The sequence below is a fragment of the Cygnus atratus genome, chromosome 2 (assembly GCF_013377495.2).
Source record: "Cygnus atratus isolate AKBS03 ecotype Queensland, Australia chromosome 2, CAtr_DNAZoo_HiC_assembly, whole genome shotgun sequence".
In the NCBI taxonomy this organism is placed as follows: domain Eukaryota; kingdom Metazoa; phylum Chordata; class Aves; order Anseriformes; family Anatidae; genus Cygnus; species Cygnus atratus.
In genome coordinates, this window is record NC_066363.1 from 120,862,445 (window position 1) to 120,885,827 (window position 23,383).

Below are 23,383 nucleotides of genomic sequence, written 5' to 3' on the forward strand. Positions count from 1 at the left end.
CACTTGGGATGGGGCAATCCCAGACGCAAGCACAAACTGGGAGAAGAACTCTCTGAGAGCAGCCCTGCAGAGAAGGACTTTGGGGTTCTGGTGGATGAAAAGCTTGACATGAGCCAGCAGTGAGTGCTTGCAGCCCAGAAGGCCAACTGCGTCCTGGGCTGCATCACCAGAGGAGTGGCCAGCAGGGTGAGGGAGGTGATTGTGCCCCTCTGCTCTGCCCTCTTGAGGTCGGGGTTGGAGTTAGATGATCTTTAAGGTCCCTTCCAACCCAAGCCATTGTGATTCTTGCTGAAGCTGGTGTGGGACTGGCCAGGCACGTGCAGGGTGCTGGGCAGTTATGTCCCTTTCCATCAGATCTCTCATAGTTTTTTGGCAATGTTTGTTCACTCACGGTAGAAAATGACACTTGCTTTTGTCTTACATATCACTGTATATGTGCACAACTGGATTCGTCACTTTGACCAAACCTACAGGAAAAAAGCAAGTTTCACCCAGTAAAATGCATCCGGGATTGAGCCACGTTACAAATGATGCTTCCCTTCCTTGTCCTGCCTGCGGTTGCACAGGATTTCGTGGTGGGGGGACTGCGTTTGTGACGCACGCTGCCGAGCTATTCCAGTTATGCTTCAGCTGATCCCTCCTGCCACCCACCACTCCCTTCCCCCTGCAAAAGTAAATGAATATTTAAAATCTGAATTACTTTATTTAGCAAGAAAAAAAAAAATCAAATTTCCACACGCTGCGGTCCTTACGACTCAGTAACAGCAGCGCTGGCAATTTTGTCATTTTCTAGAGCTAAAAAACTGTCTTTTTTTAACCGACTTAAAATGTATTCTGATATAAAGGCATAAAAAAAAAAAAAACGCCAAAGCCTGCCTCTGACAGAAGTGCTGCCCGTGCTGCGGTGCAGCACATGAAAGCAGAGTCTGTTTTTTTTCTTTCCAGACCCCAAGTCAGGATGCGGCCTCCTGCAGCCCTTCTGTTCTGGGCCAGGCTGTGAAGTGCGGGCAGGGGCAGCTCTGCCCTGGCATCTCCCTATCCCGTCGCCTGGCTCAATTTTCTGCTCTTCAATTGCACTTGTTCGTATGTATTTTTTCCCCATGAAAGGCCCTGTGGTATATATGAAGCATCGCACTGACTGAACAAACTGCCCCCTCCCTACCTTCCTTTCAGAAGTCCTTCCTTTTTTCCAGCAAGCCGATGCTGGTTTTCGCTCTTCTAGTTGTTATTACATAGCCAGACCACTTAATGATGGTACCATGCAAGCCCTTTGGAAGGAAGAGTCAAGTTGCGTCAAAGGCTGTTGCTGGAGCACGAAGTTCCCATTGCAGAGAAGCAACAGCATCAACTTCTAGGTGTGTCCTAGAAGATGCGTGTGTGGCACCAAGAAAATGTAAAAATGCTCCAAATATCTCTGTGGTTTATTATGCTCACCCAGTTCTACCCCCAAACACAGTGGGTTTGGGGGTTTGGTGACGGAGCGCTGGAAACAGGCTGCCCAGGGAGGTTGTGGAGTCTCCTTCTGTGGAGATATTCAAGGCCTGTCTGGACGCCTACCTGGGCAGCCTGCTCTAAGGAACCTGCTTTGGCAGGGGGGTTGGATCCGATGATCTTTCGAGGTCCCTTCCAACCCCTTCAATTCTGTGATTCTGTGGGTGAGCACCAACTTTTGTGTCCCACGTAACTCCAGGTGTTTAACAGAGGCACCAGCTCTCGCTGTGCTCTGTGGGGACAGCTCAGCATGGTCACTGTGGTGGTGGGGCTGTCCCTTCCCACAGCTGCAGTGCCCTTACCTAGGGCCTTAGGGTATTGTCTGGTTGGGTGCTGAAGGTTTGATTATTTTGAGCACCAGTGCTGTCTGGAGTGGTTGGATTTTTATAAAAGTGTCCCAGGCTCCTTTTCAAAGCATGTTATTTGGATAATTTTTTGTCATACATTGTTCTGCAAAGGCAATGTGCATCCTCTTTGTGCCTGAGTATATTTGTGTCTGGTTTATCCTTACTTCCCTCACCATGTGAGAGTAAGTTCTGTGGTGCCTTGTCCACCAGCGATGCTCCTAATCAGGAGAGACATCTTGCAGCAATGCTTATTCAGAAATTTTGTTCTCGGTGTCCCATGCTTTTATTCACCTACGTGATAATATTCGTTATGCTTGATGAGGCCGGGCAGAAGACTTCAGTCCCATGAATTTTGCTGTTGATGTCAGTGACACAAGTTGCATGTTTTCTCTCAGTCTGGCAAAGGAATAGACAGAAAATAGAGCTGTTGTCAGAGCTAGAATTAACATACCATATGGTGTCTACATCACCTTTGTCTTGTATGATTGTTTACTGTGGAAAAAATCATCAGAAACAGCCCTTATTTTCAAGCTCAAGTCTTCAGCACAATTTTTTTTTTTTTTCTTCCCCAGGTTTCTGCATATTGTGTGTAGAGGCATGTTTGGTCTTAAACTAGCAAAAAAAAAAACAAACAAAAAAAAAAAAAAAACCTAATTCTTCAGGTGTGAAAGTTAACCTATGATTTTTTCTGAAGAATTATTTTCTACTACTTCTTATATTTCAAAGCAGCAATGTTATTGAGTATTCCCAGTAGGTTGGTGTTTATTTTTCTTAAATGTAGTCAATATAAGCTCTGATCCATGCATCTGTTACTGATGTTTTCTCTTGTTGTTTCTCCCCAGTTTGCTGTTTCCTATTGCTTTAGTAAAGAAGTCAGTCTGAGGGTTTTGTTTGTTAGTTTGTTTTCTGCACAAGAGGTTATATTTCATTTGTGCTGGTATTTTAGGACTTGAAGTTAAAATTGCTTCAACAAGTGATCTGATAGCACGGTAGTAGTGTGATAAAGCAGGATTTAATTGTTGCATCTCTTCTAGAGTTTAGTCCTGCTTCACCAGTCTGAAAGATTTTAGTTTTGTCTTTTCTAAACTAAACTGATGATACGAAGAGGATTCAATTGCTGTACTACACAGATTCAAATAAGGAAGAACCAAAAATACAAGTCTGGATAAATGCTTAAAATTCAAAAGAATATAAAGAGGTAAAAACATAAAATGAAAAGCACATCTAACTGTAGTTTAACTTTTGAAAAGATAATCCCCCCCCCAAAAAATTATTGCATGCAACAGAGAGACTTCAGAAAGGGTAGTGCCAGAAAAATCTTGAGAATAATACTAGCAAGGGTCTGAAGTACGTGATGTGTGGGGAGTTTTACAGACAGTGTCTGTATAAAGATGCACAGTTGAGGGGAGTGTGTGGGGAGGAGTGGATCTGAAGGTTTGGTGTTGACACTGCTGAAGGTGTTGGAGGATCCCTGCTGATGTTGGTTGGCTTTGCAACAAACTCTTGTGTTGATACCTCCAATATGCAGTTAGTTGCAGATGCTTTGTCCCTTGGAAGAGATCAATAATATTGGAAGGATTTCAGGAAAGAGAAGCACAAGTGCAAGAAATAAAATTGAGGGCAAAACAGAGGACAAAAGAAATTACCAGCATAGGTGATAAAAACAAGATTCAGGCAGTAACAGAGAAAAGTATAAGCACAGATTCTTTAATACTTATCTTGCAGATACATAAACTTGGGGAGTGATCTCTCACAGAAATTGGGAAAAGGGTCTAGAACCTGTGGTCTCTAAGTAGATCCAACAAGTCATTAGCTAAGAGAAGGTAGAAAATAATCTTCAGTTGGCAGGGAGAGGGGATCAACTCTTGATGTCTGTAATTCCTAATTGCTTGGCCTTTTATGTGTCTGGAAGTTATAATAAAACTACCTGTCTCACTGATCCTGCAAATTTTTCATCAAGAAAAATCTATTTCCATAAGTTATTTTCCTTGACTTTTTTTTTTCCCTAAGTTGGATCTATTCTAATGCATCTCCTTCCTTTCTTTTCTAAAACTGAAAAATTGTCCTCTGGATAAAACATTTATTCATCTGTGGATTTATCCAAAACTCCTTAAAACAAAGTTCCTCATCACGATCTGATCCATCCACACTGTTTTTCTCCTTTGTGTGAATCATTTGCAATGCCCTTTGACAAGCTGGGCTGCTGTGGTTGTAGCAAACGGTCCGTAGGTACACCTTCTCTGGTGATCCCTCTGTTTGTCTTGGGCAAGCAAGAATTATAGGGCATACTAAAATACCCTGGAACACTCTCCATTAAGGTTCTCCCCTCTGAATTCCTGTATGGTTGAACACCACAGGTGTGTAGTAACTCTTATTCCGTAAAAACATGCTAGTTGCTATGTTTCTCAGAATATAATGCTGTTTATGTTTGTTTTTTTAAAAAGAACCACAGTGGGGGGAAAAAACAAAGGTCAGGTCAACAACTAGAAGGCAGTTGAAGTAGGTGCAGATGTGGAGGAGCTGCTGCATCGCCTGGGATGGCGTCACCAGCCCAGTGAGGCTGAGTGTTGAGTGCTCGAACCGGAGGCCCTGGGCCATGCCAGGGCTTGCATTTCCCTGCTTCGTGTGTGGCTGCTGTTGTATAGATGGGAGTAAGTGGCCAGTTCAAGCACTGTGTTTATGTTTATCACTAGTTGGGTCCAGTCTCGGTGCCGGCCGTCCTCAGGTCTGTCAGGGCTGGGCTGCGGTGCCAGTGAGGCCTCAAGTGACCTCCAGTAGAACAGCTTGTCTCTTCCTCACACAGTGATGGTTTCTACCTGCCGTCAGTCTGTCTCTCCATGTCCCAGTCATACAAGCAGCATCCTAGTTGAAGGATGCATTTTCTTGCAGTTTCCATGTTTGCTCGGCCTCTGGTGAGCGCAGCCCTCTACCTCCAACACAGCAGCGAACTTTGGGAAAGCTAATTCTTCCTGGTCTTCTCAGCCCTTTCCCAAAATCTTCAGCTGTAAACATCTTCTGTGTTGATTTTGTTCTTTAGACAATCTCATTTGATAGGCAGGTTGGCAGGAAAACAGCCAAGTGTTCAAAAAAAAAAAAAAAAAAGTGCAGTCACCATTGGCTGGGATGACACTGACAGGAGTGACCTAAATTTGCAGCGCTGTGCTCACCACGGCTGACCCAGCATCCCTGGGCTGCTGGCTGTGCTCTGCAGCTGCAGAGCGAGAAATGCCTTAATTCAGGAGCAGGTCTCCATCACCTGAATCTAACTAAAATTTGTCAGTCAGGAACATAGAACAAAATGGAGGGAAATGGAGAAGGCAAGAGAAAGAAATGTAGAAAACATTATACTTTAGAAGCCTGCACAAAGCACAGTAGCTTGTGTTTTGTTCATACACAGGAGTGTGTTTCGGCAGTTCCATTTGTTCACTTCCAGATCAGGCGTGAAATCACTAGATTTATGTATGTGGATGATAGCAATGGGTTGCCAAAAAAAAAAAAAAAAAAAGCTTTTCTAGGTGGGAGGCAAAACAAGAAGTTGCCTGAAGGCAAAATATTTCTATTTTTTTGTTTGTTTGTTTTTTAGAAGGAGCTCCTTTTTATTTACCATGTGTGCTTTGCTGTTGCGCACTGCTGCTGGAGAGCACCTTGGCAGTCTGCATTAAATCGATTCAGCACAGGGTCGGCGGTGCTAAGTGCTTCCTCTGCGCTGCGGTTACCACAGTTTGCCGCTGCTTTTTTATGCATGGTGAGCATGGGCAGACACGTGCAAGGTGTAGGAGGGCAAGTTTTAGGAGCACTTGGCAACAGCCCCCGCGCATGCTGATCGTGGTGCCTGCTAACAGAAAAATACAGAGCAAAAAGAGGCAGGCAGGTTTTCGTAAGGCATAGTAAGATGCAGCTTGTAGAAGCATGCCTTGTTTTACTTTTGCTGATAAGAAGCAGATTTGACCTATAGGCAGGGTTGTTTGTTTTGCTTTACTTCCAGGCCGTGAAATGCTGCCAATTTCCTCTTTTTCTGCCCTGATGATGTCACTGGTATCCCACAAAAGGGATGTTTTAATTTTCTGTTGAACAAGGGACAAACTGAGGATCGGTGGTGAAGGCCCAGGAATATTTTTATAAGGTCCATCTAACAAATAAAAAAAATGTTTTGGTTGTTCTGTTATGTTGAACCAACAGAAGTGAGGATTTGGGGTGGGTATTTGTTTATGTATCCTTCCTTGATTATCAGAAGTTCCTTGGTGGTTGTGCTGGTTGAACAGTTCACAGGAAAACAGCAGCATTCTCTCAGGGGCTTACAAGAATTTACACTGTGTTTTGCTGACACACATTTTTGTATTAGAAATGGCAAAACATACTGATGTATCTGATCTGTTTGTTTGGGAATAGGAGATTTCTTTTCCATAGGCATCCAGTCTTGCAGTGGATTTAGTAAATTGGTTTCTTGTTATAGCTCACTATGCTTCTGCCTTCTGCTGGAGACCATCTGAAAATGGCCCTGAAAGAGAAGAAAAGGTGGTTGGAGGGGGAAAATTGACATCCCAGAGGAAACATATAAAAGTTTCACAAAATTTGATGGTTAAATTCAGTATCCTCTAATTTTAGGCATTCTTTGTTCTGCTCTCTCCAAATCCTAGCAATCGGTGGAGATGTCAATCCTCTGTTAGTTTTATTCTTTGGTATCTTAACTGAGAAGCTAAGTAACTGCATTCTTTAACGACCTGGGTTTGTTCTCCGTCTCTGGCAGTATTTCAGACATTTCTCATATATTCTTATCTTCCCCTGCTATCAGGTGAATTGTGTTTACTCTCTGTACAGTATTCTGCATCATAAACAATGATGTTTTACTTAGGATCTCTTCTGCAGAAGATAGAAGGTATGCTGGGGAGGAAAGCAGCGACTTTTCTGGTGTTCAGTGTAAAATACATAAGTATCATAACACATTTATAAGTGTGTGTGTGTGTATATATATATATATAAGTAATGTAAAAATAAAAAGTTTGTTTCGTATGATCTCCTTCCAAGTTTTAAATTGTTTTTTTTTTTTCATACAATACTGAAGTTAATGGCAATGTTTGGCATCTGTTATTGATTTTCTACTATAGTTCCTGATGATGAATGAAAAAGATAAATCAATCCAAGTGCAAAAAATGCTATTTGATAAGATCTAGTAAGATGTTACTGGAAAAAAAATCAAGAACTTTTCACTCATAGGCTGTTACGTGTTTATCCTTGTGCAGGTGCAAAGTTGGCTCTTCAATGTGAAAACAAAGCACGTGCAGATTTATTTAGAAGTTGCTCCCCCCCCCCCCCCCCCCCGTTAATTTGCTTCTATATATGAAATGCACATATTTCTTTGGGTAAAGCATACTTACATACTCGAATTTCTTCTGAAATAACGTATAGCTGTTGACCTTCATGCCCTGTGGAAAATAGGTAGAAATTCATACTTGTTAGTTTTCATTTTGATCTACAGAGAAGAAAATGAACAGATTTACCCAAACCAGAATACTGTGTTTTTGCTGAAATCCTCTAGCAAAAACAGAAATCTAAGAGAAACCAGAAAGAAGGAATACAAAAAGAAAACCGTTGCATAAAAGAAGTAAAGAGAATCTGCAAGTTTTGTATCATTACTGTCAGAATATGTTTTATTGTCAGATCTCTCATTCTATCTTTTTTGCCTTGCATATATTTCAAAATATGAAATTTATAAACCTGACTTTTTTGATATACCTATTCATTCCTGGTTCATTTTGTCCCTTCTGCTTTTATCTACATATTTGAGTCTAGACCTGCTCATACTGATATTCCAGCTTTTAAGAAAGTTTCACAAAGTCAATGATTTAATGAATGGTTTTCACTTCTAATATCATAGTTACAGCTGTAAATAACTAAATCAATCTTTACAGCACAAGGGCAGGTAGTTCTTGTGATAACTGCTTTCTATAGCAGTGATTACAGCTAAAAGAAAAATGGAGGAAGCAGTGAGTTTCATAATTCACTGGATTTTGACACTTCTGAAGTTTGTATTATAACACTACTTCATAGGCTATAGCTGGGCCTGGTTCATTTTCTGAAGTCAGTCTGACTTTACAAGGCTTTAATGTTCTGGGGGCTAGTAAAAATCATTCAAGGTTTGAATTTGTGAAATGAAAAATATATTTTTAATGTATTTTAATGCCTCAGGGTTTTTTTTTTTTTGTCTTAGAAGCTTTTTTTCAGCAAAACTTCATTGTTCTTTTTTTTTTTTCCTGAATAAATCTTAAAGTTTATGTTGGTGTCTGGGGGGTGGTACTTGACACAAGCCAGAAATACAAGACTCATGTCTGCAGAGTCCAATTTAAAACATCAGCATGAGTTATTGGCACTGGAGAAAAGGATGTAAATGTTTACCATGAAACATACCGTACCTAATAACTTTTCACAGAGTTAGAGCACAAGCCTTTCCGTCACCTACAGAGGATAAACTGTAAAAGTCATTGAAAGTTAACTTTTCTGGAAGACTGCTTCTCTGCATTGCAAGTCTCTCCTTGTTTAAAAAGTCTCAGGTGAAGTAGGAGAGACTTCATTGACTGACCTGAAATTTTGAGGTTTGACATCGTTTTTGCATAGTGTCATTTGAAGTATTCGTCTGCTTGGGAGCATTAACATGAAAATGGTAACAGTTATGAAGCATGATCAGAAATACACATCCTGATTACGTATAAACAGCTGTGAGTAATACTACAAGTTAGCTATTAGTCAGTGTGTAGTGCTGTGTCAATTGATGTTGATGCAAAAATGTGAAGGGCTGTTATAACTAGCTTTCTCAGAAGCTGTGTACCCTGCAATTTGTGGTAGTGACATGGGACCAATTAAAAAGTTTGGCTCTGGAATACGATATTATGATCATGCTCCATTCCCGTACTGCTTCCCTTTGTAATTTACACTGGTTTTGTTCCGTGTTAGAGGAGCACTTTCTGGCTCAGTTGTCTAATCTGAAAGGACCGGGATGCCACATCCAAGCTGACAGCCAGCCTGCCTGTGACTTGCAGCCAGGGCTTGAATGGCCTCCTTTGGGGAAGGAAACGAGCTTAAGAATGATAAACCTAAGGGCAGGAGAGACTTTGAAGCAAGGACCTACAACTTTCTCTCCGCAATCCTCCTTCCCATGTGGGCCCTCACTTGAGTCCCAGGGTATCTGCCAGCATGTGTCTGGCTCCTGCACTGCCGTACATGGGGCTTAAGGTATACTGGATATCAGTCTAATGTTATTCTGTGTAGGCAATTGCAGTAGGTATTGTCTACGTTTTGGGTATTTAAGAAACCATGCCTTGCTATTAGGCAAGAAAATCCCTTTTCTTTCCCATAGACACTTGTTTGGAGGGAGGGAGGGAGGGATTTGCCTGTGAGATTTGGTCCCCTTCAGATACCCTCTGTGGAAAAACACAGGGCTTTTCTGTTGGCATTTTCTTTTTCTTATGCAGCCCTATCTACACTTGATAGGAACACTTTTTAATGCTATGTTACTCACTTACGTTGTGTAACGTGAACTTAAAATCCTGAGCCAGGGGATGTGTTTCCCCAGCTCGTGTGTATGGAGAATTACCGGAGAGGAAGAGAAGTTCCCCCAGGAAGCCAGGCAAGAGCAGGGGCTGAAGGTGTGTGTACCAGAGCTCCTTACAGCAGAATCTAGTGGAGATAACTCGGGTCTGGGGGTATGAATGCTCTGTTGGCCTCCATTCATGTGCTTTGAATCCTTGTGGTACTGCAGTCATCCTGTATCAGACAGGCAGTTGTTCAGGTGCCCAGTGTTGGGATCATCTGTGATAACAAAGTTGTTTTACAATAACAGCACCTGGTTTGAGTAAATGCAGTTTTGTGTTGGGAGCATTAGATTTTGGAGGTTTAGTTTTAGGAAGCTTTTATACCACTTGAGGCAGCCTTGCAGCTTTGGGGTGAGGATGGCTTGAGGGTAGTTTGACAGGCGTTAATATGAAGAAAAGTGTGCTCACTTTAACTCTTCTGTATTGTCATTAATGGTGTGCTTTGTCCAGTTTCTATTCCTGGTGGCTGTTTAGTTATGGGGAACAAACGTGGACAAGTCTAGACACAGAGCAGTTGTTGGCTTTACTTTTTTTTTAAATATGCATTGGTATCAGCACGATGTGGTGAGTTGGCAGGACAGCAAGTCCTGTGATAAGGGCAAACGTCTGGGCAGCAGACATCCCTCTGTGCCCCATCTGGAAACCTTCTGGGTATCTCCCGCTCTGAATGCGATGCACTAGCTCGGGTACGTTATTACCTAGGGTGAGAAAACATCCGTGTGATTTTTTTCTTCCTTTTTTTTTTCTCTTTGAAAGATGCGGCCCTGATTTGAAGGGGGAGGAGGGGAACCCAAAACTTCACTGTGTCAGCATCGTGGTGGCACCTCTTCTGCTTCTGCTGTGGAGGTCACCAAATAAAGCCAGGTTTAGGCACATACATTTTTAATGACATAACTCCCTAGGGGTGGTTTTGTGTACCTGTCTACTACCAGATTGGAAAATAGTAGTAGCTGTACAAAGCCCTCTGCCTCATGTTTGTTCAGGGAGTAGAAGTACAGTGACAAGGATTGGTGCTGCATTGTGTCCAAAGTGAGTTCTTCCTTGGAGATTTGATTATTTTTACTTGTGTGTGTGTGGATTTAACTGAAGAACATGTGTTCACACAGTTGTGCTATTTAAATTAACGTGGGGTGACTCAGTGTGTGTTCACTGCTGTCATCCCACAACGACTACGGCGGAACATTTTATTGTCTGAAGACAATGCCAATAATGGTAGCATTAAAACGGCGTTATAATTTCACCCGATGATACTCTGTTCCCAGACCAGTGACGTGACCAAGAGATCGGCCATTGTCAGGAGCGGGGACAGGAGCTGACCTGCAGCACGAGCAGCGCCCTTCACTTCGGCTGCCTCCCTCTGCTCTCACAGCCGATCCAGCTTTCGGCACAGGATGAGAATGTTTGCAAAGCCAGTGCTCAGCTGCACAGAGAGCTGTGGTACACAGCCCTGTCCTGGGGCGATCCTACCTGAAGCTGCTCTCGTCTAACAGGTGAGCTGTACCCCAGCATCACCTGCCTCAATGCCCCATCCTGGAGAGCAGAAGCTGTTGGGAGGGTACCCGCTGCACCTGGCCACCCATTGCCACGGTTTTTGGCCACACCAGGTGTGCAGGTTGCTGGAGGAGACCTCAGCAGGTTTAGCGGTTTGCAATTAATACATTGCAGGTGCTCTACTGTAACTTCTAAAACAGCGATTCAGAAGTGAAGAATTTTGCATAAGGGGTGCTTTGTCTTTACTGTAAGATTTGGTGAGGGATCGTCTACTGTGACCACTAATAGAGGGCAGCTGTGCTGTCGTTGTAACTGAGGTGTAGCTTGTAAGTGCAAATAAGTTGTCAGTACAAAATTAATAAACATTGCATATATGTTATTAATCCTTAGCATCAGCTCTTGTTGTGCAAACATAAATAATAACTTCCTTATCAAAAGACTTGGTAACACCGCTTGGAATCTGAAAACAAAGATGCAGTGATGTGAGCCGCATACAATTATTCTTTCCTAGGAAATACTGAAGTAGAACAGATCCACCCTAAAAATATGCCTTTCTAGTGGATTGCTAGTATACTGTTGTAATAATCGTGTTGGGTAGTTCCACAATAGACAAGTTGGTGAGAAAATAAACTGAAGAAGAGATTTTTGGTAGTGCAGAGATGCTGTATGGAAACCTCACTAACCTTAAGCAGTGTTTGATATAGCATGGCTTACGTACAGTCTGGACAGCATCCACAGCATAAAGCTATTTGGAGGCTCGTTAATGAGCACGTTAATGTTATCATCGCAAAGTTTGCTTCATATACGTCAGTAATTAGCAGGGAAGATAACTCCGAGACCAGACTCTGGGATCCGGCACTGAACATCTTTAGGATATGCAGCCACTGAGAAAAACCCGCCTCTTTAAGGACAGCCTCTTCCCTGCGGTGTTCAGCAGGAGCAACAAGTAAAAAGGATTGCACTTCAATTTCAGTAGCTTCATTATTAACCTGTGTTTATCTCTTAAGATGGATGTTTTTAAAATGGTAGTTTGCTTTTGGTTGGGATGCTGAAGAAAAAGAGCTGAGTTAGGAAAATGGAATGGGGGAGGAGTTGCATGTTTCACAGTCTTGAGATTCCGGGCATTTGTGCTGTGAAAAATGGAATTTATTTAATTAGTTTCTGCGTGGGTTTGCTTTGCTTTGTTGCTTTTGTTTGTTTGTTCTCTGTCAGTTTTTAATAATGCTATTATTTATTTCCACTAAATAGAAAAAATGAGTTTGGTGATCTCTGTTGCTCAAAGCCTGCTAAGAATACTGCCTCAGAGTTGTATCGCTACAAATATTTGTATGTTCCTAACTGCACTGTGGGCAGAAACACCATCATTGTGTTGTGCATCATTGCCATCAAATCAGTTAATGCAGTAGATGTGTTACGTACTGCAGAACTTCGCATGGGATCCTCAGTGATTTCCCTCCCTGGCACTTGTTTGGTGGCATCAGAAAATCTCTCTGATTAGACAGTTTCTAAATAGCAGGATTTTGTACCCAACACGTAGTTTTGTCCCAACATATCCTATATATCCTTCTATGTCCCTGCATAGCTGTATCACCAGTACAATGTATCTGGAGTTCTTGTAGTACCTTGAATATTACAGCATGCCAGCAAAGGCTAGCACAGAATGGCAAAGGACATTAGCTCTTCTTTCAGCCTCCACTGAAAGTTTAACACCAACATCAGCAGCTTCCTGTCCTTCTCAGCCCTTTCCCAAACTTGTTCCAAAATGCCGAATGCAAAGAAGTCCTGCACAGCACTCCCCGTTAACTGATTGCCTTGCTGAATGTTATAGGTGCCCACTAGTAAAAAAGAGAGATCATGCGTTTTTGTATAGGTAGGCCTTGTTCTGTCTCCTCCTGCTTTCTTTATTTCCTCAAGTTATTCTGTTTTGTGTGCAGTTGACAACTGAATCACTGAGAGATGCAAAAAGCAGAAGTACAAAGGGAATGCCCCTTGTATACTGAGAAGCAAATATCTTATTTTTTTCAAGAGTGGAAAAGAGGAGCATTAGAATGAAATGGCTGTCTATGTTGATGAATTTTGACATCTACAGGGTGATATTTATTACCATGTTTCCCACATTTGGGTCACTTATTGTTGAGGATAGGATGAGGCAAAGAGTCACTGATTTTGTTACCACTGGAACAGGGGGTAGCAAGATGAGATGAGAGCAACTGTGTAGGTTGGAAAGTGCTTCCAGAAGGTACCTGCTGCCAAACGAGGTCCCATTGGATCAGGTTGCTCAAGGCCATGTCCAGGACAGCTTTGAGGATCTCCAAAGATCTCACAGCCTCTGTGGGTTCCTGTTCCAGTGTTTGACCTCCCTCACAATGAAGAGACGTTTTTTTATTCCTTGTATAGAGCTGCAATTTCCCATGCACCTTGGGGAAGGGTCTGTGTCCCATCCCGTTAGGTACTCGCAGACCACATTTAGGTCTCCCTTTAGCCCTCTCTTTCCAGGGCAGAACAAACAGTGCTCTCAGCCTCCCATGGCATGTGCTCCAACCCCATTACTCACCCCAGTGGGTCGGTATCGCTCTGGCGCCGGGCAGCCGGCATCGTTCCAAGCAGCGTGCCTAATGGACAAGCTCTCCTTTTTCTCTGCAGCGCCCGAGATGTAATCCAGAGACCGGCTCCCTTTTTCATCTCAACTGGTCTTAATCTTTTCCCTTTTTCTACCTTTTTGTACAGCATCTCCAAAAAAGCAAGCAGTATGAGAAGACCTGGAAACTCATCAGACTGTCGTACACAGTATGCTGTGGCACCACATCCTATTATTTCTGAGCTCTTTTTTTTTTTTTTTTTCCTCTCATAGTGTCCATTCTTACAACTGTCCTCATTCAGCAAGCCTTGATCCTGGTTTCTTTTCTTGAAGAACTTAACACATGCTGGCTTGTATGAAATTAAAAACGCTGCATCAGCCAAAGCAAACATCCAACAGAAAGACAGGTGGATGCTACTACGGATCCAGGGTTTGGGTGTAAATCTTATGCCCTTAATGACTGAAGTGGAAAAATGGCACTTTAATGGTGTCTGCTGCTTCCAGATTTTGTTCAGATTAGATTGCCTCTGGTATTTCAAGAGCTTTTATGTAGATATTGTATGCTCTTGCAGCAAATCCAAACACAGTTTAGCAGGGCAAAGCACAGTTGGAGACTGGCTCTGTGCCCAGAGTCTGCTTTTAACCTCTGCAAAGGCCCTTCTCTTTTTCAGCAGTGCTGAGCATGGTGTGGGTGGGGGGATAGCCAAAACTTTCAAACCAGGAGAGAGAGAAAAAAAAAAGGTTTTTTTAAATCTTAATGAATCACCTGTGATGAGTATTGATCTGAAAGAAGGTATCGATTCCTAAGGAACCCTGAGGATCAGGCATATGGTAAACATCCAGGTTAATGACCTGAGAGCTAGGGCACCCGATGAATTCAAATTTGATTTTATAAGATATCCATCGTTTTCCATCTGGAAATTCCTATGCAATTATTCTGTGCATATAATTCTAAACGTATTATTGTTTTTAGTGTACATCATGTGAAGCAGTAGGTTGTAATTTTTTTGGTGTGCAGACCATTATTGTTGTCTAATGTGTGTATGAATTTGATATGAAGAATTTCAGGCCGTGGACAGTACATTTTCTTCTAATAGGTATTCTTAAGAATTCCTCTGGAATAATCCTGAGACTCGTCAAGGAACTATTGACCATAGGTTAAAACAAACAGTATGTCAAGAAATTGACAACCTGACTTTACGCTGTTATTTCTTGCTGACTGCAGATACTGGATGCGTCTCTCACTCTCTAAAACACAGTAATACCAACACAGTATTGATCGGTTCCTGTGGCTCGTAGCATGAGTGTGATGCTCCTTTTGGAACTTGGCATCATGTGCACTCCTTTACAAGGCACATGAATAAAGCATTAGAAAGGTGGCACTTGTAGCCTAGTTAGGAGTTACATGCGTGATCTCTTTTCCCCGGTTGAACTGAGGAAACAACTGAAGTAGAGCAGGGGATATTTTTACATATGATAAAACCTTGTCTTAATTTTTGGTTTGGTTGCCTTTAATGAAAAGGAAGCGTGCTCTTTTGATTTTGGGCTGAACATAAAACAGCTAGACATCAGAAAAAATGCACAGTGAAATTTAATTAGGTAACTGCATTAAAATCAAAGTTTTTTTTTTTTTTTTTTTTTTTTTCAGAGAGGAAGCAAGAATCCCCTTTTGGTACTAGAGCACAAATGTAGCGGAGTCCTATTTTCATCTCCACCTCTTCACCAAGAGGTGTTAGTAACAGATGTGTATGATCTGCTGCCAAGGATGATGGACCAGGGATTAGGAGGAATGTGTTTGTTACATCGTGCATGGTGCCTTTCTTCATGTAGCAAAGGGGCACGGGGTCTCATTTTTCTAGCGGTAGCCTTTAACTTTATACGCTCTAGTTTGAACTGCTACGTTTGATTTTTTTTCAGAGACACCAAGCTCCTCCTTCTCTGCAATCACACTTCAACTTGTGGATGTTAAGTACCTCTTGAAAGGACACAGAGAGTCTCTGAATTTAGGCTTAATTAACCATTTCCTTGAAAAACACAAGTCCAACTTTTCAGTACTTGAGTTCACATTTTGCAAAAATTATACAAAAATATATACATTTATAGAAATGTTTTTATATCTATTATATGTGGTAACTGTTGGGGAAGGTAATGTACTTCGGATGTGCTCCAACCATGCTGTTTGAGCTACATTTATTCATTTCAACAATCGGTTTTCTTTTGTAGTAGATTAAGCAAAACTGAGTACTGTTAGTTGTGCTAGAACATCTGTTCGGTGTTAACTCGGAACAAAAAACTACCTGCAACTGTTTGTTAATCATTCTTTTTGCAATTTTTGCAAGACTTTTTTCTAACAATGTAAGTAGAGGAATGCGGGATTCGATCATGGAAAATGCCAGCACACGTCTTGAATGAGGTAAGGATGTGGCACACCCAGCTGCGAATATTTCACATAAACCATCAAATATTTTAGGGCATCTTTGCTGGCATTACCAAAGCCAGCCAAATTTTCCCTTGAGTCATGCAGGCAAAGATCACTGATGACTTAAAGTTCATTCTGTTAAAATTTTCCATTTAATTTTTGTGATTCTGTAACTGTCCTGTCGTTGTTTTTTTATTGCTGTTTTTTGTTTGGTTGTTTGGTTTTTGGTCTGTTTTTCCATTATGACATTTTTGCACACAAAAAAAAATCAGTGAGAAAAATATTTTGACATAGAAAGATGGTTGTGAGGTGTTTAACACACAATTTCCAGCTTTTGTTTTCAGTCATGGGAGACATGTTGTAAGCTGTTATCTCTCACCTAACTTGTGCCAGCACTTTCCAGCCACCTACTGCAGTAAAAGTATGGGGTGCTCCTCCGTGGAGCATAGGCAGCAGCTTTGGGTTTCTTCTCTGTTCATTTCCACCTTGGTCAACTTGGGCACACAGTGTTCCCCTCTCTCTGTGTCTGCACGTGTAACTCATTAGTGTTCTGATTCAGTTTTTTTTTGCCATCCAGGTTGTTCAAATAAAGTTGCACATGCGGTTTGCACTTCTCCTGTTGTGGCAGTTCTGTGGTTTTGCTGTTCAGGGTCGAGACACTAAACATGGAAGAAGGGAAAGAGTAGAACAACTATGGAAAGCATATTTCGATGTAAATATTTTAGTTTTGCATAAAGAAGGTAGGCTACAAACAGTGACATGGTGTTTCCCAAGAAAATACCCAAAATTTGTTTTGTAACAACTTTCTTCTGTTTTTTTCTTCATTTTTCTTCAACAAGACGAAACAGTCTTTTTTTTTTTTTTTTCATTGTTTTCTGTAAGATAGGTTTTGGTAATTTTCAGGTTGTGAATATCTAAGGAAAAGCCAGGCTCTGGCTCAGCAACCAAGCATTCTGGTTTCCAGCAAGTAAAAATGGGAATTCCTTGAATCCTGTCCGTGATGCCTTGTATGCTTATGGCAGGCATGGGGCTCACCATGCTCTTTAGTTAAGAGCTGCTGAGGAAGACGCATCCTTGGCAGTGTCTTTGAGAACTGGTTACGAGCTATGTCCCTCTGCTCATAGTATCCAGGGCTGGATGTCTCTTCCTTCTTCCAATGTATCTCAAGGAATCCAGATATTAGGCTCTCTTCTTTAAAAATCCTCTCTGGGATCTTGCTTGCATGGCAGACAAGTTGGCCGTTCCTTTCAGATTTTGAAACAATCTGGGCCCCTCAGTGTTTTTGCACGTAGCATAGTGTTTCCATTGTAAGGATGCTAAACTAACAGGCAGATGACTAAAGGGACCACTTAGTCGCTTCACAAAGTGAAATTTTCTGGCTCCACTAATTGAAAGTGTACATCTTTGACCTCAGGAGGATCCAGGTACCTTTAGGGATAATGCTGACCCACAGAAAGAAGTAGAGAAGCTAGCCAGAAAGAGGAGGAGATCTTTTATTTTCTTGTAATTACCTCTGCATTTCAATGATTCTTAGTCCTAAAGATCTCAACCCTGTTACAAAGATATGTATTATTTAATAAGTCTTCTAAATGTAGCATGTTACTAGAATGTCCCAGGCCTACAAGTGGAAGGAGAACTTCGGTCCTGCCAGCATCCAGCCTGGGTATGGATTTCTTCAAGTTAGTCAGGCTCAAAAAGGAGCATTATTCCTTCCTTAACGGTTCGTATATCCTTTTGCTTGTCAAATGATTAAAAACACAATACAGAAAAAGAAGAAAATAGTAGCAACATTCAGAATGCATTTAGCTACAAACTTAATTTTAAGATCCCCAGATCTCCTTATAGTGGTTGTTAATGTTTTTCATTGACCTTGATTTTCCAGCAGATGAGAGAGACTGTTAAAATTAGGATAACAAGCAATTGCAGTATGCCAGCTGCCTGGCCATTATGGAGTGTTTTTATAGGCATTCAAAAATGATTTTTTGAGAGAAATTTGAATGAGGCTGTGGGATTTTTTTAGAGAACAAAGCAATAGATAAACACCAGTTCAGAGAAGAAGATGATAGTTCAAACCTGTATAAATTGTTGATGAGAAATATATTGAAGAAATTATCATTTCTTATAGTCTGATTCCAGTCCAGTTTTTTATTTTGGTGCTTCCTGTCTAGGTGTTATATATCTTCTGCCCTTATAAATGATGCTAAATCTTTCAGCTAAAGCTCAGGAGGTAAACTGGCTTGTGTACGCAGTTCAGTTTCATGGATTTCTGTGATTTTTACAAGACTGACATCACTTTCCTTGTGCTGTTTTAGATCTGACATATCTTAAAATCTTTTTTCTTTTCTTTTTTTTTCTCCCCACTCTTTAGAACAAGAGAATAGGAAAGATGAAGATACTTGCTTTAATGATTTGCCTTGAGGCCAGAGTTAAACTACATCCCATGCACCTGTCTAGTAGGAGCTCATGATCAATCATTTCTTTGCACAGATCTCAGCTACCATGTCTTTGGCACTATATCAGCATAATTATTACTGATTTTTAAGAGGAGTGCTGTTGGACCACTTGCTGTTTCTAAAAGGAAGAATTTTGGAGGCCAGTCTTTCCCGTTGAGGTGTGATATGAATTTGCAATCACTGGTCTTGTTAGATTGATTAAAGGGAAAAAATCTAAGAGTTGAAATGAGGAATAGGTGGAGTGGTAACTTTGCAAAACTGGCAGTGCATGCCATTGCACTTAACGTTGAGGCAGGTGCCTGCTGCACCCGGTCTGCATGGAGCAGATCTGGGCATCCCCAGAAAGCAGCACTGCTAGCATTTGCACATGCTAGCAAATGTTTTCACATTGTATTGCGTGTCCAACGTAAAAAACTGTATGGCAGCACGCCTAGCTGTATTTTTACTTGAATCATACATCTGCTGAGGAAGTGGAATCCTGGACCTTCGGGCCCAGGACGAAATCCAAGCAAGCATTAAAAGGAACCAAAGAATCAGTGACATTGGTTGTCAACAGTAATAAGCTCTGTTGCGTTATTGGAGGCCTGTCATTGGTAGTGCTTTAGTCACAAGTACGTGAGTTCTTCTGAGCCAAGGCTGGCTGCATATCGTACTGTTAATTCCCCAGAAGGTGCAGAACATCTTCATGACCTTCCTTCTGCCTAATTGAGAAGATAAATGATTATTTGGTGGCCTTCCTGGGTGGGTCTGAGCTGTGGCTGGGCTACACAGATAGGTACGGGAACCAAAAGTTTCTGAGAAGGATCTGGTGTAGTGCAGACAGAAGGGATGAGGTTTTCTAAAGACATTAGAATTAAATCTACCTGGGTAATTAGAACTGAATAAAATTTACATTCTTTCTTACTTAAAAAAAAAAAAAAAAAAAAAAAAAAAAAAGGAGGGGTGGATAGGATAAACTGAGAAAGGGGAATTTGGTGCCTTTAGCTGTCCTGTCAAATATGCTGAACAATCCTCATTCATATTTTCTGCTGAGGTCTAGGTTGTATGCTGAGTTTTCTCAAGGTTTTTTCTTGCAGCTGCACATTTGTGAACGTATAAAATAGCGTACCTAGTCCCTCTCAACTGTGTTAAGGATGTTGGGTAGATAAAGAAGTTTTTGTGAAGTGTGTCACTGAAGGGCACTGTGTTGGACTGATAGAGTGCTGGAGGAGATTTGTTACCAAAACAATACGTCCACTTCAAGCAGTGAACTTAATGTATAGTTCCGCCTTGGGCCGTTCATTCCTGCACCTACAAAATCCACTGCCACCTGCCAGAGGATTTGCTCTTCTGCCTGCTCTCACACCTGGCTGGTGGAGGCACCCAAGCCCCCCTAGGTGGTTGCGCAAGGTAGATCTTCATGGTTGGTCCCATTTGTGGATGGCCCATGTAGGTTGGGGAGCATTGTGCTGCGGTGTTGATCGAAGAACTTGCATAATATTTAGGTTTCTATTTGGAAATACGCTTTCTGACTGGGAATGGTACAAAGAGCCCTTGTGGCAATGCAGTACAGTAGTTTACATGGTTGAATGTTTATAATGTAGATAATGTGTGTGTATAAGCCATTAGAAACATGCTTTGTATAAACTACTTAATTGAATTTTGTGCATTTTATCTGTATTTCGTGAGCTGAATGACTCCATATTATTCTATCTATTAACAGTTTTGTCACCGTACATTCTTTTTGTGGCTGCTAAATGGAGTCGTCGGTGTTTCGTTCCATATCATGAATGTTGAAACCAGTAATGTGCTTAAAAGCTCCACAGAACATTAAACTGTGTGGGTTTTGTTTGTAGATCTTTCTCTTTCATTGCTATCCTGGGTCCAGATCCAAGTTCAGTGAAGCCCATGTGGCGTGTCCCTTCCTAGTAATTTCACAGTTTAATGCATATCCTCTCAAGAAACCCTTGAGACGTGGAGGAGGATGTTTACTGTGGAACCAGAGAATTATGACAATCCACTGTACGAGAGCTTCTCCAGTATTAATACTTGCACTTTTTATTATCATGACCTCTTTTCTAGCACATAGGAGATTCAGTAGGCCACACATCTTTGAAACAGTATACGCTGCTGTTCACAAAGTAAGAGCATACTCAGCTATAGAGCTCACACTGACAGTCACGTCATAAATGTGTTGATCCCTGTTGCTATTCAAAATAATGATCTAAAATAAGCGTTACGTTTTTTGAGGAAATGATAGAAAGTGTTCTAGTATTGCCAGTATTTTGAAGGGCTTTATTTTTGTGTATAGCTACTATCTGATAGTTCTCAAGTCCATTTGAATTACTAGTATTTGAGTAAGCCATTTATATTTCTATCAATAAAAAAAGTGTATAGATTGATATGAGAAAGATACTCTTTGGTGCTTGCCCTTACAGCATGTCTGTGTTTTTGCATGTTCAGGACTGGCAAATTACCATGAACTCAACTAAACTCAAACCAACACACTTCTGCTTGGGAAGAAAGCTGCGTTCTTCTGCAGAACTATTCTTCTGTCAAAATTAGTACACTGATTTATTTTTTCTCTTGACTTTTCTGTATGCAAATACTTAATTACAGGACTATAGTCTCAAAATGTTAAATTACTTGGTTTTACATCAGCCCAATATATCGTGGAGATATTTACACATGTTTAGCAGGTGACCCAAAATACAAAGGTTATGATTTTTTTTTTGCATGCATTTTAATAACTGATATAAATCCAAAATACTGCTTAACAGTGTTGGAGAGAAAAAGATGATACTCAATATGAAGTGAAACTCCTTGAACTTGACTGTAAATATTGGAGGTCACTTAAAAACAGATCATTATTGTGGGGTCCATATTTCCATGTCAAAATCAACTAGCAGCTTCTGCAAAGTACATTGAAGTATTGATAGTTTTCCTCAGACAAACAGCCACCAGGGTAGCTGACACTGATTCCACGCCCTGTTAAAGCTATTTCATGGAAATAGCTTCGTTGTTGTTTGTTTGTTTGTTTTTACCATTATTTTTTCCCTTCTTCATCTGGAAATGGTAAAAAAAAAAAAAAAAAAAAAAAAAAAGTGTTTGTTAATCAATAACAAGAACTTAAAATGCGCAATTTTATGTTGCCCTTCATCTGTGAATACTAAATTCTGTTTTGAAATTTGGCCCTGTTTGCATTTATGCATTTGTCCACAGTATGGCTACATCTCAGTCTTGCACCTGAGATACTGTGGCATATGTGACCTTATGATCGGAGGTTTCCCAAATGTCTTTCTAATTAGTTATAATTACACAACTTGTAGCTTTTCCAGTGTGCAGCCATGTTGACTTCATCACATATTTTGTCTTCCATGTGAATAGTTTTGGTTGCTCTGGTGGCATGTTGCTTTCCTTCCCTTCTAGTGGCATGGACCAGCCTTGGTGCTTCGTTTCCACATCCTTCAGTTGATCTGTATGCCACTGCCATATTTCTGGTCTTTTTCCTTTTTTAAACTGCTTTTTTCATACTATTTTTATTTTTTTCCAGAGCCCCCTGCAGCATTACAGCCTACCATTCAGAGCCTGGACAAGAGCTTGGCCTTGCACTTTTACAGGTACCCTTTTGAATTAAAATACATATTGTTATCCAGGGGTTGATAGGAGGGCAGGTCCAGAGGCACTTTTCTTTGTCCTCCTCTGCTGTCCTGGGAGGTATGTTCTGGTAATGAATCTCTCTTTCTTGACCTTTACTAATTGATTGAGTTGGTGGATTCATTAGTGCTATTGCAGAAATATCAAGGTTTACTTTTGTTAGCCTCAGTCACATAGTGACGGACATGTCAACATGGCAGAAGCCTCTCTCAAAATAATCAAGTAGCTCCCAGTGTTTTTTCCTTCTTTATTCCCAACCTGTACTTTGGTTATGGTTTTCCAGTTCAGTAGACTCTGTTTCATAACAAAGACTTTCAGCATAAGCAATCCCTTGTAACCTTAGTGCTCCAGAGCCTTCTGTAATTTATCTGGTAACTACATATGTGCTCAAAACCAGAGGAAAGCTTAAACATCCCTGAGTCTGTCCACAACGCACTGAGCCTGATTTCAAGGTTGGAGCAGAAGATGAGTATTAAATGTTAAAATCTTTAACTTAATCTTAAAAGCTGCTAAACAAAAGGGGGAAAATCCAATATCGGAAATAATGGAAAGCATATTGTATATTGAGTAGCTTTGTGCTCAGTTAGTACAAGGAAACCAGCTGAAACCCAGGGAGACAGCAGTTATATGAGCATGGCGCTTCGTACCCATGATCATGCAATTCTCGAAAGGCTAGTAGAGCACTTTCAGCATTTCTTTGTGGCAAAGAAGAAATCAGTAATCAATTTCTGATGCATCAAATTAGCAACACGCTTCACTAATACTTAGTTTTAACTCCACTCAGTAGAAGGCATTTTATGTTCATCTGTTTCCAATCACCGTATTTGGCTCCAGAATAGAAATTTGCATCGCATGGGGTCTTAAATTAACAATTATCGCTGCTGGTTTTATTTTAGATTAAAGTGTTAGGTCTGAGAATATGGATGGCTAATATAAGGGTAAAAATCAGTTCCCAGAATGTTGAAATCATCCCAAAACCGATTTCTGTCAGCTGAGAAAATTCAGAATGTGAAACTCCAGATATGTTGTGGTCTGAAATTAAAAACGGCAAAGCTGTTGTAGCTGCTGCAAGGACTGACATGAGGAACATTCAAAGCTTTGTAATTGTTCTGTTTCATTTTTTGTAGTTAGAAGCAAACCTGCACCAATTCCATCATCACATTTCATGTTTTTACCTTCATGTTGCCACGCTGTATGGAATTTATTTCCACTGTCTTAGAGAATGGACTCAATGTTTGGTGTTCATACAGATGATCTGGGAGGTCCGTAACTGTGTGGGAGACATAGCGCACATTCTGAAGTGTGAAAGGTGGAGTCTGTGATTTATGATAATGACGGCATTTGGTCCTGGATGCAGTGACACAGCCAGCCCTCCTAGATTT

At 41.0% G+C, this 23,383-nt stretch overlaps 1 protein-coding gene across 6 annotated transcripts in view; it reads left to right on the forward strand.

Annotated features, from left to right (window-relative positions):
- The window catches only part of FAM110B (family with sequence similarity 110 member B), a 107,604-nt gene that overhangs the window by 71,083 nt on the left and 13,138 nt on the right, over positions 1-23,383 (forward strand). For 3 of the 6 annotated variants that reach the window (XM_050709088.1, XM_035553262.2, XM_035553266.2), the window contains one exon: positions 21,898-21,964. The exons of 1 other annotated variant lie outside the window; for it this stretch is intronic. The gene's annotated coding sequence lies outside the window, so the exon portion shown is untranslated. Of the gene's footprint in view, positions 1-10,686; positions 10,915-21,897; positions 21,965-23,383 lie in introns of all 6 variants that reach the window. 2 more of the 6 variants (XM_050709086.1, XM_035553265.2) reach the window with 1 other exon arrangement.